The 15,476-nt window shown below is 44.7% G+C and overlaps 2 long non-coding RNA genes across 4 annotated transcripts in view; one reads left to right on the forward strand and one right to left on the reverse strand.

Annotated features, from left to right (window-relative positions):
* Window positions 1–2,113: 2,113 nt before the first annotated feature.
* Window positions 2,114–10,457, forward strand: LOC109497262. Its single transcript, XR_002153342.3, has 3 exons — window positions 2,114–3,440; window positions 6,932–7,060; window positions 9,395–10,457. It is a non-coding gene; the product is annotated as an uncharacterized LOC109497262 (long non-coding RNA).
* The window catches only part of LOC109497264, a 108,067-nt gene continuing 98,686 nt past the window's right edge, over window positions 6,096–15,476 (reverse strand). For all 3 annotated transcript variants that reach the window (XR_006592144.1, XR_002153349.3, XR_006592147.1), the window contains one exon: window positions 6,096–6,381. This is a non-coding gene — a long non-coding RNA (uncharacterized LOC109497264). The remainder of the gene's footprint in view (window positions 6,382–15,476) is intronic.

The raw sequence follows: 15,476 nt of genomic DNA on the forward strand, positions 1-15,476 counted from the left end.
GCCTCTTTCGTTTATGCCTCTGATCTACCCACTTCCCTCCATTTCAAAGGCCACCCTCCTAGCCGAAGCCACGGTCTCTTGCCTGGTCTACTCGAACAATTTCTAACTATCTAATGTCTCTGGGCCTTGGCCTTAGAAAACTTCAGGTGGCTTTTCTTCTTAAGTAAATATGATAATACGATCCCGATAGATCTCTCCTTAAAACATCCCTCTGGGACTTCCCATGGTCTTCAAGAGAACGTTCAAACTCCTTAGCAGAGCATCCTAGGCCTTTCCCGGTCAGCGTCTGCCTCTCTCTCCAGCCCCACGCTCCAAGCTCCCACCATCTTGAACCACTGAGAGATCCTGGCACAGACATGCTCCCTCGGCCACTTATAAGTCCTCTCGTTAGAATAATCCTCCACCCATCCAACTCCCACTGGCCTTTCAGCTTAGAGGTCACCGCTCCCAGAAGCCTTCCTTGACTACCCCGATCTGAGCCCATCCTGGGCGTGGCACTCCCTGCCAGGCCGCTACTCCACTCTGTGTCCCTTCCTATCACGGCACGCTCACCCAGGCCTGCAACTGCCCATACTTCTCGTCTGTAGGTCCTTCTAAGGCAGGCTGTGCGGTACTCACCTTTTCCCCCAGCATTTAGCCTGGAGCCCGGCCTGTAGGAGCCACTCAATTCACGGGCAAAGGCTCACATACGACAGAGTGGAGGAAGTCGTGAAGAGATGGGAGTCTAATCATGACTTTGCCACCAACCACTGTAGAACCTGCTACTAAAACCCATGCTAAAATGAAATGCTGTTTTCCCATCCTTCAAGAAGGATCTTCACCTCGTCCCTCACTCACCGTCCCCCACCACCTGCTATTCTCTCCCAGGGATCAGGAGGAGTATGAGAGTTTACGGTTTTGATTTGTTTTCTTTTTTTTTTCCTTCAGCATTAAAAAAAAAAAATGACACGCACTCCTCAGTGCCACCTTCAATTCTGTGGATGATCCTCCTGCACGGTGACGAAGAAGCAGGGGGATAAACGGCCAGAAGATCTCCCAAAGCTCTGTGAATGTGCAAAGAGTGGGAGACAGGTATTCACGTGGCAAAGTACTCTTCGCTTTACTAGGCATTTGGGCAAAAAGAGCTCACATGTCCTTAGAAGACGAGGGACTGTGGGGCGCCTGGGTGGCGCAGTCGGTTAAGCGTCCGACTTCAGCCAGGTCACGATCTCATGGTCCAGGAGTTCGAGCCCCGCGTCGGGCTCTGGGCTGATGGCTCAGAGCCTGGAGGCTGTTTCCGATTTTGTGTCTCCCTCTCTCTCTGCCCCTCTCCCGTTCATGCTCTGTCTCTCTCTGTCCCAAAAATAAATAAACGTTGAAAAAAAAATTAAAAAAAAAAAAAGAAGATGAGGGACTGTGAGCTCCTGTTTATAGTACAGGAAAGGCATCCTGGGAGACATCGTGGCCAGGCCCCCAAAAGGCACCAACTCGGCGGGTTGCCTGCCATCACAAAGCCACCAGACCGGAGTGTCACGAAGAAACAAAAGGGGAGACACCGTCATCCTGCCCGGGGTAGGTACTGCTTTCTTCAGAGCCGGGGTGTCCCCTAGACGTGGGTAGCAGAGACAACGGAGCCCCTTGAGACTTTCTAAAGAAAAGCAGACTTACGAAGAAGAAAAACAAGACAGGACGTCTGCAATCGGTAAACACTGAAGAAAAAGGAGGAGGATGAAAAAGCGAGTGCAGTCGTGAAGAGACCGAATGGGGGGGGGGGGGACCTGTAAGACTGGAAATAGCATTGCTCCTCCAAGTTTGACCGAAGTAATTTAGGGACAATTGTGGGGGACATACTATCTTATGGTAGCATTTTAGATGTCCAGTTACTCTACTGCTAAGGAGCAGTTTAAAGAAGACTCCTGCAATTGTTTTTTTTTTTTTTAAGTTTATTTATTTATTTTTGAGAGAGAGCACGTGAGCAGGGGAGGGGCAGAGGGAGAGGGAGAGAGAGAGGATCCCAGGGCAGGCTTTGCACTGTCAGCGTGGAGCCCCACGGATGGGGGGGGGGTGGCCTCGAACTCACAAACCATATCATGACCTGGGCCCAAATCAAGTGTCAGACGCTGAACCGACTGAGCCACCCAGGAGCCCCAAGACTCGTGGAACTCTAGAACCCGGTTATTATCACTTCCAGCTGCCCCTTCAACCCCCCGTCCATGCTTCAGATGAAGGAAGCAGGCTCAGGAAACTCGGAACGCGGCCTTACTGGAGGTCACCCATCACCGTATGGCAGGGCTACAGACTGAACGCGGGACTTCTCACTCCTAGTCTAATTAATGCTCCTTCCTTTAGATTATTTAATCTAAAGACCCTGCGACAGACGACTGAGACCCCAAATAGAAAATCTGGAGACAAGGCCGGATAAATAACACGGTGAAGGAAAGCCAGGAGGTTGTCTGGTAACCGGGAAAGCCTGAGGCCGACGTGGGAAAGAGCAACACTGTTTTCTCACAACACGGCCCTTTATGCCGCTGTCAGAGGCAGGAGATTGGCCGGGATGATGTGCAGCCCCCAACCGATGTGCGTTTCTTACTCCCAGCACCTACTCCCTGGGCTCCAGCGATCCGGCCTGTCCACGGGAGCACAGCGTCGGCCGCTTCACCGTGCTACATTCCCTTCAAGGTTGGATGTTCAAGCCAACGGCAGCCATTCTAGGAATGCTGAGGTCAATGGAATTCTACCAACACTTGCGGGGTGGGGAGGGGAGACAGCTGCCAGTGGCAGTGGCACGGAGGATGGGAGGGCTGTCCATCCCAGAAGATTCTGCTGGGAGTCTGGGAGTCAGAACGCTTAGCACCCAGGGAGACGGCGACTGGGAAATATCTTAAGTATTCCAGTCCTCCCCTCTTGGCACTGCAGAGGCAAGAGGGTATAAAGCAGAGGAACCTGTCGGACGGGACCGTCAAGGCCGCCCGCCCGCTGGCTGGCTTGTCGTTGGAGGCCTCCACCTGCTAGAAGAGGCCTGAGCTTGGGCTGGAGAGACCTGCGTGAACAGGATGCCAGTGGCCAAGATCTCCAAGAGGTGCTGGGAAACGCTCCCTGAGAACGCACGCAGCTTGAGCCTCGCGTGCTGGGCTGGGGCGGCGGACACAAATGCCTCAACGACATCATCACAAATGCCTCAACGACATCATCACAAATGCCTCAAGGACATCATCACGGGTAGGAAAGGGAGCTGCTCAGACAGACACGCGCGGCTGCAGAGGCGCGCGGCTGAGGGGTCAAATTCCAGAAGTTTGGCCCCGGAGGGAAACCGAGCTCAGTTTCCTTCACGCTGGTCCCCTTTCCTCCGGCTCCCTTTCTTTTAATGGGAAAGATGGTTGCAGTGGGCAGGAAGAAGGGCCAGGAGGATCGTGGTAGGGAGAGATGTGAGCCTGGAGTCGGAAGAACAGAGATCAGTGCAGGTGAGTGCGGAGTGTGTGTGCGAGCCTGGTTTGGGGAGAGGTCTTGGTGTCCCTCCCTCCCTCCGACACCTTGCAGAATGAGGAAGTGGCTGTTTTCAACTGCCAACAACATCTATGTGCTAACAGCCTAGCCCCACGGTGGCCAGGGTCTGAGTTCCGCGCCCGGGGAGTTTTGCGTTGAGCGCTTCGCCTGGCGTCTTCATCTCCCAGGAGGGGGATGGAGTATTTAGCCCAGAGCAGACCACAGGAGACGGCTTTGTTGGACACCCTTCTGGAAGTGGTGACCAAATAGGATGCTGTTTCCCACGTTTTCTTCAGGAAGGGGCTGGGGCTCATTTGTACGTACGCAGAAATGTGCAGGAAAGAGAAGTATTTGAACCGAATTCTGACTTGGTGATTCTGACCCACCTACACCTAAACTTCACATAACCCAGCATCGAAGGCATACAGTATTTATCATTTCATTGTAAGGGAGAGGCTAAATGACTCCCCCCACCCCTCCTTACCACTCTCCTTCCCGTTCAGAAAGCTGCCATATCTAGTTTACAGTCTAAAAAAGGTTGCATCACATTTGGTATTCCTTAAAAGGGGAGAGGAAAAAAAAATTATTAAAAAGCGAAGAAAAACAGTGCTGCTTGCTTAGAAAATAAGATGTATGAACCCTGAAGAATGGGAAAACACCAGCTACTATGGCAGAGAGAAGACATTTTGCCAAATTTAGAACCCACTTGAAAATCACGGGTTCTAAGTTTAGAACTGAACTAAAAAACTTGAGTTCGCATTGCATTTGGCATTGGTTAAAAAAAAAAATCTAAGATACTAATTAAAGGGGAAAAATTTGTACTCTTAGTAGTTCTAAACGCTGGGAATTATTTTCAAACACATTCTTTATTGGCTCGATGGAGGGGCCTGCATTTAGAAAAAAAAACCCATTTTTTACCTAATTAAATTTTCCTTACAAAATAATGATTTAAAACGGAGGGGGGGGGGAAAACCCATGTTGCCAAAGTCTTTAAAGAGTTACAGAATTGTTGTGTAACCTTTGGACCCCACCAAATATACCAGGTGGTCATACAAACTTGATGTTTATATATTAAACGGTGTCTAGAATGGAAGTAATTACATCCTATTCCTGGCAAATTTTAAATAATAAAACTGCACCTGGAAACTATCATTCTAAACAAAACAAACCAAACTATTACCAGTATTAGTTTTGTTTTCTAATTTAGATGCTAAGATACAATTATTACAACATCATTAAGAAATGGGTCGAAGTCGCCATGGAGATAACTGTGATTCAAGGGAGCTGACGACTTTTGCAATTATAGAAACTCAACCTCCATACCCCTAGCATATATTTATTATATACACCACACATATATAATGGCTTGAGAAGAGGAGTCTTACTACATTTTTGAGTGTCTTTAAAGGAACAGGCTTAGCAGGTGGTGGATCTGACCCTCTTCAGAAGATCATTAACAGTTCAAAACCCTGTAACTTTAATTTCCGGGCACTTTTTTTTTTTTTTTTTTTTTTGCACTTTAAAATTTTATTGATTTATTTATTTTGAGAGAGGCAGAGACAGTGCAAGTGGGGCTGGGGCAGAGAGAGGGAAACAGAATCCCAAGCAGGCTCCACAGTGTCAGCACAGAGTCTGATGCCTGAATGCGGGGCGGGGCTCGAACCCACAAAACGGGGAAATCATGACCTGAGCCGAACCAAGATGCTTAACCGACTGAGCCACCCAGGGGTCCCTTCCAGGTTCTTTCAAAAACTCTTGTTGAAGGATATAAGATTAATTCCTGGGTTGACTGATTTTTTTTTTTCCTACCAAAAAGATGTAACTGAATTCATGGAAAGAGGGTCAGAATTTAAAGTGTGAGAGCAAAACCAAAACAAAACAAAAGAAAAAGCAAAACAAAACAAAACACACTGCCGGGCCGCCTGGGTCGCTCAGTCGGTTGAGCGCCTGGCTTCAGCTCGGGTCATGATCTCACAGTTCATGAGTTCGAGCCCCGCATCTGTGCTGATGGCTCGGAGCCTGGAGTTGCTTCAGATTCTATGTCTCCCTCTCTCTCTGCCCCTCTACCGCTCACACTCTGACTCTCTCTCTCTCGAAAATAAACATTAAAAAAAATAAAAAAAAAAACACTGCTGGTAGAAGTAGAAAAGGATTTGTCTAGAATATATTTCTAAATTTACTTGTCATTAAATAAGCATAGTGAAGCAATCATTATGTCCCGATCCTAACCACATAGTGGCTCTCATTAAGAGAGGGGAGAGAGGTTAACATTTCTAAGGTGTGTGCCCAAATCAAATGCAAATTCTGGACCCCTGGGCCCCATGCTTCTGAATACACATTCTTCAACATATTCCTCTATCCTTTTATTTATTTAAAAAAAAATTTTTTTTAACGTTTATTTATTTTTGAGACAGAGAGAGACAGAGCATGAACGGGGGAGGGGCAGAGAGAGAGGGAGACACAGAATTGGAAACAGGCTCCGGGCTCTGAGCCATCAGCCCAGAGCCCGACACGGGGCTCGAACTCACGGACCACGAGATCGTGACCTGGCTGAAGTCGGACGCTTAACCGACTGCGCCACCCAGGCGCCCCTTCCTCTATCCTTTTAAATGACCCACTAAAATTGAGTTTCATATTTAGTTTCTTCTACTCTTACATCCTCCATATTGCTCTCATATTTATTTCAAAGTCTTATTTACAATAAATTGGACTAGTTTCCTTCTTTTCTCAGGCCATCTACACCAATGCCAGGGAAACAGGGCCAGTGATCCGGTGCCCTGACACACGACTTCTTGTGACATGAGGAATAAGAAAAGGCTGGGTACTTTGCCAACGTCCAGATTCCTGATTATCTTTGCAGAGAAAGTTCCCAGATCCTTAAGCTGTCTTCAGGCATGTCCAGCTCTTTAGCCTGTAAATCTGTCCACAGAAATAATACACAGATAAGTTTAGCGCTGTAAACAATTAGGTCTCCAAAGAGTTTGTGACATGGTGTATTTGACCAAGTCTAGATTCACGTTTTCATATTTCCCTTTGCCTTATTGTTGTGGGTCTTGCCTCTAATGCTAGCCCGTAAGAAACATGCATTTCAATCAAGAATTTAAGAGTCTTGGGGTGCCTGGGTGGCTCAGTCGGGTAAGCCTCTGACTTCAGCTCAGGTCATGATCTCATGGTCCGTGGGTTCGAGCCCCGCGTTGGGCTCTGTGCTGACATCTTGGAGCCTGGAGCCTGCTTTGGATTTTGTGACTCCCTCTCTCTGCCCTTCCCCAACTCATGCTCTGTCTCTCTGTCTTTCTCTCTCAAAAATAAGTACACATTTACAAAAATTAAAAACAAAAGAATTTAAGAAACGACAAGCAAACTTGACAGAGGTAAAGAAAGATGCTTTCTCCAGGGGCTGGGCAGAGATGCACGGCTAATACTCAGCAAAAAATATCTCTCTAATTCCCAATTTCAAACACCTCATTAGATGCCTCCACCTGGAACAGAAGAGAGACTCCAGAAACAGACTCACACATAAATGGTCAACTGATTTACAACAAAGGTGGTAAGACAATTCAATGGGGGAGAGGAAGATCTTTTCAACAAATTCTGCCAGGTAACTACACGGCCATATTGAGGGGGGAGGGGAGGATGAACACGGACCCTGACTTCACACTATACAGAGAAATTAACTAAAAACTAATGATAGACCTCCATGCAAAACCTCAAACTAAATGGCGGGCTACACGGAGGAGAAAACCTATTCAATATTGAAGGAGACAAAAATGTCTTGGTACATAAAAACAAGTTTTCGTAAACAAGAAAACTTGATAAACTGACCTTTATCAGAATTTTAAATAAAAAGCTGACAATACCAAGTGCTGATAAAGATACGGAACACCTGCTGGTGAGAATGTAAAATAGCACAAACACTTGGGAAAAACTAACAGTTTCTTAAAAAGTGAAAGGTATGCCTCCCATTCAACCAAGTCACATCTACTGCTGGGTAGGGAAATGGGATGTCCACTCAAAGACATTATAGGAATGTTCACTTAGCTTGATTTGTTAATAAAGACTGGAAACAAACCAAATGCCCGATGACAGACAGGTGCATGCATAAATCAGTTGTGTGTACCCGTACGGTAGATTATCAGTCGGTAATAAAAAGGACTGAATTACAGATACAGGCAACAATACGATGGTTGTCAAAATCGTCACGCTAAGTGAAATAAGTCAGACACACACGCACACAAACAGGTACGTTGTTGTATGACTGATTCCATTTATATAAAATTGCAAAAAATGCCAACTCATTTATAAGTGGCAGAAAGCAGATCAGTCATTGCCTGGGGCAGGAATGGAAGAGGGTCAGGGGGACCAGAAGACTTTTGGGATGGTAGAAACGTTCAGCACCTTGCTTGTGATGGACACGTGGGTACGTGCATTTGTCTAAAGTCTGAATTGTACCGTTTAAGATGCAATTTACATTGTATACAACTCCATAAGGTTATTTTACAAATCTCCAACTGAGGGGCTCCTGGGTGGCTCAGTCAGTTGAGCGTCCGTCTTCGGCTCAGGTCATGATCTCGAGGTTTGTGAGTTCGAGCCCCACATCGGGCTCGCTGCTGTCAGTGCAGAGCCCGCTTCAGATTCTCTGTCTCCCTCTCTCTGCCCCTCCCCCCCCCTCAAAGAGAAAAAAAAATTAAAAATCTCCAACTGAATGTTCTTTAGGCCACTCAAATGTCACATTTCTAAAACCAAGTTCATGAGCTCCTTCCAAGTCTGTTTCTCTCTCTCTCTCTCTCTTTTTTTTTTTGGTTAATACTCTCTTGACTAATGGCATCCTCTACCCAGTAGCTAGGCTAGACAGCCTGGCAACCACGTTCACTCCTCCTTCACACCTTTACTGTCCTTCTCGAATTTACTTCCTTAAAAAAAAAACCTCAGAACAGTGTATTTTAAAAATTGCGTATAACATAAAATTGACCATTTAAGCCATTTAAAAATGTACAGTTCGGTGACACTAAGGACACTCACAGTGTTATGCAGCCATCATCACCATCTAGCTCCATAGCTTTCGGATCTCCCCAAACTGAAACCCTGTCCTCATCAAACAAGAAGTCCCCATTCCCATCCCTCCCCAGCCCCTGGCAACCACCACCCTCCTTTCTGTCTCTATGAATTTGACTCCTCACGGTACTTTTATAACTGGACTCACACAATAGTTGTCCTTTGTAACACTGGCTTTATTTTACCTATTTTACAACATTCCTCTACGTCCTAGCATGTATCAAAATTTCTTTCCTTGGGGTGCCTGGGCGGCTTAGCCAGTTAAGCATCTGACTTCGGCTCAGGTGATGATCTCACGGTTCGGGAGTCTGAGCCCCGTGTCGGGCTCTGGGCTGACAGCTCAGAGCCTGGAGCCTGCTTCGGATTCTGCGTCTCCCTCTCTTTGTGCCCCTCTCCTGCTCCCGTTATGTCTCTCTCTCTCTCTCTCAAAATAAAATAAACATTAAAAAAATTTTTTTAACTAAAAAATTTCTTTCCTTTTTAAGGCTATGTAATATTCCAATGCATGTATACACAGCAGAGGCTGTTGAACCATCCATCTGTTGATGGAAAGTCAGGGCATCTACAACTCTGAACGCCCATGGCTACTACCCCAGCTTAGGGTCTCACCATCTCTTGCCCGGATTATTTTAGCAGTCTGTTAACTGGCCATCCTTGCCACCTTCGCTCACGCATCTTCTCACCTGCTGCCAATCTCGTTTTGCTATAGCAACGATCCTGTCCCTCCACTACCCAAAAGACCTTTGCGCACAATTTCAAACTAAAATGGAAGCAAATGCCTCATGCTGTTCTGAAATTTGTTTTTGCCCCATTCCACTTTTGAACAACTCTGATTAGTAGAAATGTTCTTATTTTAATCCAGTATGTATTTCCTTACCAGTTCGGCCCATTGCTCCTAGTTCTGGCCTCCAGAGGAACGCCAAATAACACTTCCCTGTTCAACACGGTGGACGACCCGTGAGATACCTGAAGATAGCCTGAGGGCCTTCTTTATCCAGGCCTTGGCTCATTCCTCAGATAACACGGTGGCCCTGGCTATTCCTCGCTGATCGTGACCCATGTTGCTCAGTGTCCCTCTCAAAATGGGCCGCCTAAGACAATATAATCCTACCGATGGAAGGTGGACCACCATCTCCTTTCTGCCGCTGCTCTATTACAACAGTTCAGCCTAACGTGCCATTGACAATTTTTACCTCCAAAGCTGATAATATATTAACCTACAGCGAATTCGAACATTTGGGTGGGTTTTGCTTTTTTTTTTTCCCAAAATAAATTTTGATGATCCCAGGGGGCACCTGAAGAATGGAGTGGGAAAACTGTGTCCTCACCAGTTTTGCCTCTTTATTAAATGTCGATGGCTCCTGCTAGCAAATGCAGGCTCCTGCCTCAGCCACTCCTCCCTTCGGGCCTCCTATCGGTTACTTACCAAACTCTAGACCCTAGGAAAGTAACTGCCTTTTCAACAATCTGCCAAGACCCACAATCGAACACATGGGCCTCCTCCACGCACCGTCAGTGCTATCCCTGATAGCTACTGGGCGCTTGCAGCAAGTGATTAGAAGCAGACATTGTTGGCAATGGCCACGAAACACACACATCCAGGAAATGCATTTATGCAAAATACCTGCCAGATCAGACACGGAGCCTCAAATAAAAGCCTTACCAAAAAATGTGGAGGGGAATGGACCAAAAAGCCCGTCTCCCAGCTTGCTTTCTCTGGGTAGCTCAAAAGCTAAGCTATGGGGGGGAGAAGATTCTTTGGGAGCATTGCAGCTGTTTCTTGGATTTTCAAAAGTAAAGTACCAACATATTCAACGGGCGAAAAGAAGCACTGCTTTTCCAGGCAATTTTCTTCGAAACTTTGAGTCATTTAAGAGGAAAAGACAATTGAATGTGTTTTGGCACTTTTGTTCTTTACGGTCAACTTCAGGCTGACGGTCATTTGCACACCCTCCTCCCCCCCCCCCCCCCCCCCCCCCCGCCAATATGCTCATCGTTCCCAGGGTCTCACATGACGTGTCTTTTCTACTCTTAGAAGTTCAGTGCTAATATTCCTCCAGACAGGAAAACCATCCCCTTCGCTCTTCGGCCCTCCTTCCCTTCAATCCTAGAGACAGACCGTAAGGTCCTCAGTCTCCTCTTCTTCTTCCAAAATTATCCCTTAACAGTTTCCATGGGCTCTTTTCTCTTCCCCCTTACATATAACCAGGACTCTCCAATGTGGAAGATGTATCTCAATCCAAAACCACTGCACGAACCCATCTCTCTCCCTCTCTCTCTCTCTCTTTTCACGTGCAGAACACCTCGAATGATTATCCAACATTTATTCCCACCCCGGATTCAGCACGTACTCCGTTTTCACTAACCCACAAAAATATATTTCCTAAGGTGAATAAGGACCTTTGGTTGGACCAATTCAATGGCTTTTTGGAATTTGTCTTCTCATATACTTTTGCTTTTCCTGTTAGGATCCAGCAGGATTGGGAGAGCCTTGAGAGGAGTAATAGCTGCTGGGGGTATGAGGGAGATTGAAGGGTCTGTTTTCCTCTGAAAATCATCATTATTCACTCTATTCCCCATAGGGTTCCCCCACTTTCCAAGTCTAGTTATAGAGCAGGATACCATTCCAATACTTCTTGCCCCAAATACCACGAATCTAGAAAAGTTTTTTAGAGCAGGAAACCAGCAAATTCTTTGTTTTGAAGATGGGGGTCAGTAATCACCCAACCCCTTCCCTGCCCCACTAACTTAACTGAGTGACAGCTGTGGTTAGGTCTGTGATGGGCCCGCTGAATCTCTCACCTGTAGATTGGATGGTTCTGGACTAGCACATCTCTGGATCATCAGTTCAAGGATTGCTGCTCTCACCCATCCTTGACCCTCAATCCAGTGACTTCTCCAGTTTCCTTTTTTTGAACTGTGTTTCTCTCTGTATTGTTCTTCTTTTTTTTTTTTTTAATGTTTATTTGTTTTTGAGAGACAGAGAGAGACAGAGCACGGGTGGGAGAGGGACAGAGAGAGAAGGAGACACAGAATCCGAAGCAGGCTCCAGGCTCCGAGCTGTCAGGACAGAGCCTGACGCGGGGCTCAAACTCACGAACTGCAAGATCATGACCTGAGCCAAAGTCGGATGCTTAACCGACTGAGCCACTCAGGTGCCCCTGTATCACTGCGTTTCAGGCAACCTTGTAGCCTGTCCCAACGCTCTTTCCATGATCATAAACATTCCCCAAACCACTTTTATTTATTTAAAAAAGATTTTTTTTTTAACGTGTATTCATTTTTGAGAGACAGAGTGCAAACAGGAGTGGGTGGGGCAGAGAGAGAGAGAGGGAGACACAGAATTTGAAGCAGGCTCCAGGCTCTGAGCTGTCAGCACAGAGCCCAACGCAGGGCTCAAACTCACAAGCTGTGAGATCATGACCTGAGCCAAGTCAGATGCTTAACAGACTGAGCCCTCCAGGCGCCCCTCCGCAAACCACTTTTAAAAACCACAATACCCTTCCCTTGTTCTCATAAGAGCGCAAAGTATGAGAAATAACCCTTCACTGATTGTAGATTCCCACTTCTTTCAAAACCAGAATGGCTAGTCTTGAACTTCTTAGCATCATAAGCCCAAAAAGGGAATCTTGAGAAGCCGATCCTTTAGTTATACTCCCTTTAAATAATTATGTAATGACTTTCTCTGAAGAGTTCAGAAAAGTATTGAATTCACTTAAACAAAATTAAAATCTGCCCAAAGCCACTGGAGTTTGGTTAATGTGAGTCTGAAGCCCATCTGCCAATCATCCTACAGCTCTATCTGGAGAAGTGAGTACGATATTCTAATCACGGAATTTGCTAGCTTGAAGAGCCACAGGTTAAAGATGAAAGTCGCCATCCATACATAAGCTAGAAGCCTTGGTCAAATTACATGCTTTTAAGTTAAATATTTATGAATGAATATATGGAAACTATGGGTGTGAAGATATCTATGGAGAGCTGCATGCATTTTAATGATTTAGAATAGGAGTTATTAACCCTGGTCTGGACCATCTTCAAACATCTACATTTTTCTGGTACAAAAGTTTAAGGGGTTTAGGCCTATAAAAGATTTAAGAACTTTTGTTTTAGAGAAAAGCCAAGATTAAAATCAAGATATTATTATTTTATATATTTCCAAATGCATTAGAATAGCAAAACACTTCCATTTTAGCAAACCACGAGATAAAACACATCAGATCCTGTAACTAATCATACATGACCAGTGGCCATGTTTAAATACTAATACAGATAATACCATTCCAGCATTTCTATTTTTTTTTTTCAACGTTTTTTTTTTTTATTTAGTTTTGGGACAGAGAGAGACAGAGCATGAACGGGGGAGGGGCAGAGAGAGAGGGAGACACAGAATCGGAAACAGGCTCCAGGCTCCGAGCCATCAGCCCAGAGCCTGACACGGGGCTTGAACTCACGGACCGCGAGATGGTGACCTGGCTGAAGTCGGACGCTTAACCGACTGCGCCACCCAGGCGCCCTCCATTCCAGCATTTCTAATACCTATCCACAAGTATTTACCTTAACATACATAAAACAAATTTATCTGGGAAAGAGAAGTTCAAATACCCATTTTAGACTACGTTGAAAACTCCTGATTTTCCACTATTTCTAAAACTACCATATTTCCACTATTATCTAATGTCTAAGAAAAACTTTAACCAGGCAATTCAAAAGTAATACTGAATACCAATGAAATCACAATTTCTCCTCAGTTACAGTCTCATCTTCCCGTATTAGACAAGAAGAATAAATTATTCTGCATGCCTTATAACAGACTGATTAAAAGACATACTGTGGAAACTCCTTTCAGAGCCAAATTTTGCAGCCAAAAATCAAATTCAGAGCCTGAATTTTGAAAGCCGGGGCCCATTCAGAGTATTCCAAGAATAGTTCTCAAATTGCTGGAAAGCATCACCGCCATAAATCTATCTTGGAGATGGATCTTAGAAATTAGCAAGTTTGAGTCAGCCATACACAAACCTATCGAGTTATTGTGCACACTATTTGTGTTTTACGTTTACAATGTAATTTATTTATTCGTTCTTTTGACAAATATTTACTGATCCTCTGCTATATGCAGACACCGATCTAGGTGCTGGAGTAACAGCAGTGAACAAAACAGATGAAAAATACATAAAAATACATAAACACAGGTTCACTCTAAAGCATTTCGCTACCGAAATGTATAGAATAAAAAATCAAAGCTGCCCTCGGGGCAGCTCATCTCAGTTCTTTCCTTATAATAACTGCTATCATAATAATTATATAATATACATACAATACTGTTAACAGTTTAATATTTTTCTGACGTTGCGTTTCTTTACATAGAATACCTTATATAGGATTTTAAAACCACCTTTATTGCGACTTGATGTAAAGTTCACTTGTGTCACGTGCACAATTCAGGGATATTTAGTAAATGTGCAGGTCTGTGCAACCATCGTCATAATCTAGGTTAGTGGATTTAAAAATTTTAGGGGCGCCTGGGTGGCTCAGTCGGTTGAGTGTCCGACTTTGGCTCAGGTCATGATCTCACAGTTCGTGGGTTCGAGCCCCGCATCAGGCTCTGTGCTGACCGCTTGCTCAGAGCCTGGAGCCTGCTTCAGATTCTGTGTCTCCTACTCTCTCTGCTCCTCCCCCGTTCACGCTTTGTCTCACTCTGTTTCTCAAAAAAAAAAAATAATAAATAAATGTAAAAAAAAATTTTTTTTAAATAATAAAAAAATAAAAAATTTAAATATATATAATATTGTATAGATGGTAATTTATTTAAAAATTTTGTTCTTCAGGTTATGGTGATACATGGATATATAGGTATATATAATTTTCATTTTCCAGTTAGTACTAAACCTTGACGATGTTCTCTCAATGTCAGCATGGAGAGATTTCTGATTACTTTCTAAAAAGAGAGGCCATCTTCCATGTCAGTTTCCTTAGAAAAAGAATGCCTGAAGACTGCAATTAGATTGAATTGTTTTGGTAATCCTGTGATTTCAATAGACAAAGAGAAGTCAGTTGATTTACAAACTCTTAAGAGTCCAAAAACGAACTGGAAAATGGGGAAAAAAAAGGGGGGGGGTATAGAATATATTTTAAAACGCATACACAAAACACAGCAACTTTGAGTATGTATTTTGAAATAAATAGCCAACAGTTCTATAACCTAGACTGTGGGCAAGCCGCTGTTGTTAAAACCTTAACACATCGTAACTGTTCAAGTTCTCACGACAGTTCTATTAAGTATTTACCATTATCAAACCCATTTTGCAGATGTGGAGACTAAGGCACAAGAGGTCAGGAAATTTGTGCGCTAAACTAGCTAGAAAGAGGCAGGCTGGCTTCAGAGCTTACACTCTTAACTGATCTGATGGAACGTGGCGGTGCAGGTGGGTGGAGGAGAGAGAGTAGGATAAAAAATACTTGAGGTGAAGTAGGTAGTGTTCAGCACAGTGGCTGGATCCTAGCAGGCACACCATAAAAATGAATAAAACAATGATGTTCTGTCATATATTTTAGGCTGAGTGTTCTTCCACTGCTAGAAAAGTAATAGTTCTGTTGCCACCCTAAGGGTTTGTTTAATTGCTTGTCTTCATTTGGGGCTGTTACCCTTCTGCAGGGGAACTGAGGCTATTAGGGGGAACTTCGCAGGTGCCGAACACAAGTACTACAAAGGCAACCAAGACTAAACCTGAACCCAAAAAACTTGTAGCAGGGAAAACAAGAGTTAAGATGGGGGCGAGGGGATAGATGGAAGCTCTGGAAGCCCCAGTGGTGAAATCAGTATGATTTTGAGGCATCAAGGAAGGGTTCTGGGAAGGAAACCTTGAGATGTTAAGTGGAAAGATACATGGAGTCCGATCTCGACTAATTTTACGTGCTCTTTAAGAAATTCCCGTTTTATCCTGAAGAAATGCAGAGCCATT

This window comes from Felis catus, chromosome A1 (assembly GCF_018350175.1).
Source record: "Felis catus isolate Fca126 chromosome A1, F.catus_Fca126_mat1.0, whole genome shotgun sequence".
NCBI classification, from domain to species: domain Eukaryota; kingdom Metazoa; phylum Chordata; class Mammalia; order Carnivora; family Felidae; genus Felis; species Felis catus.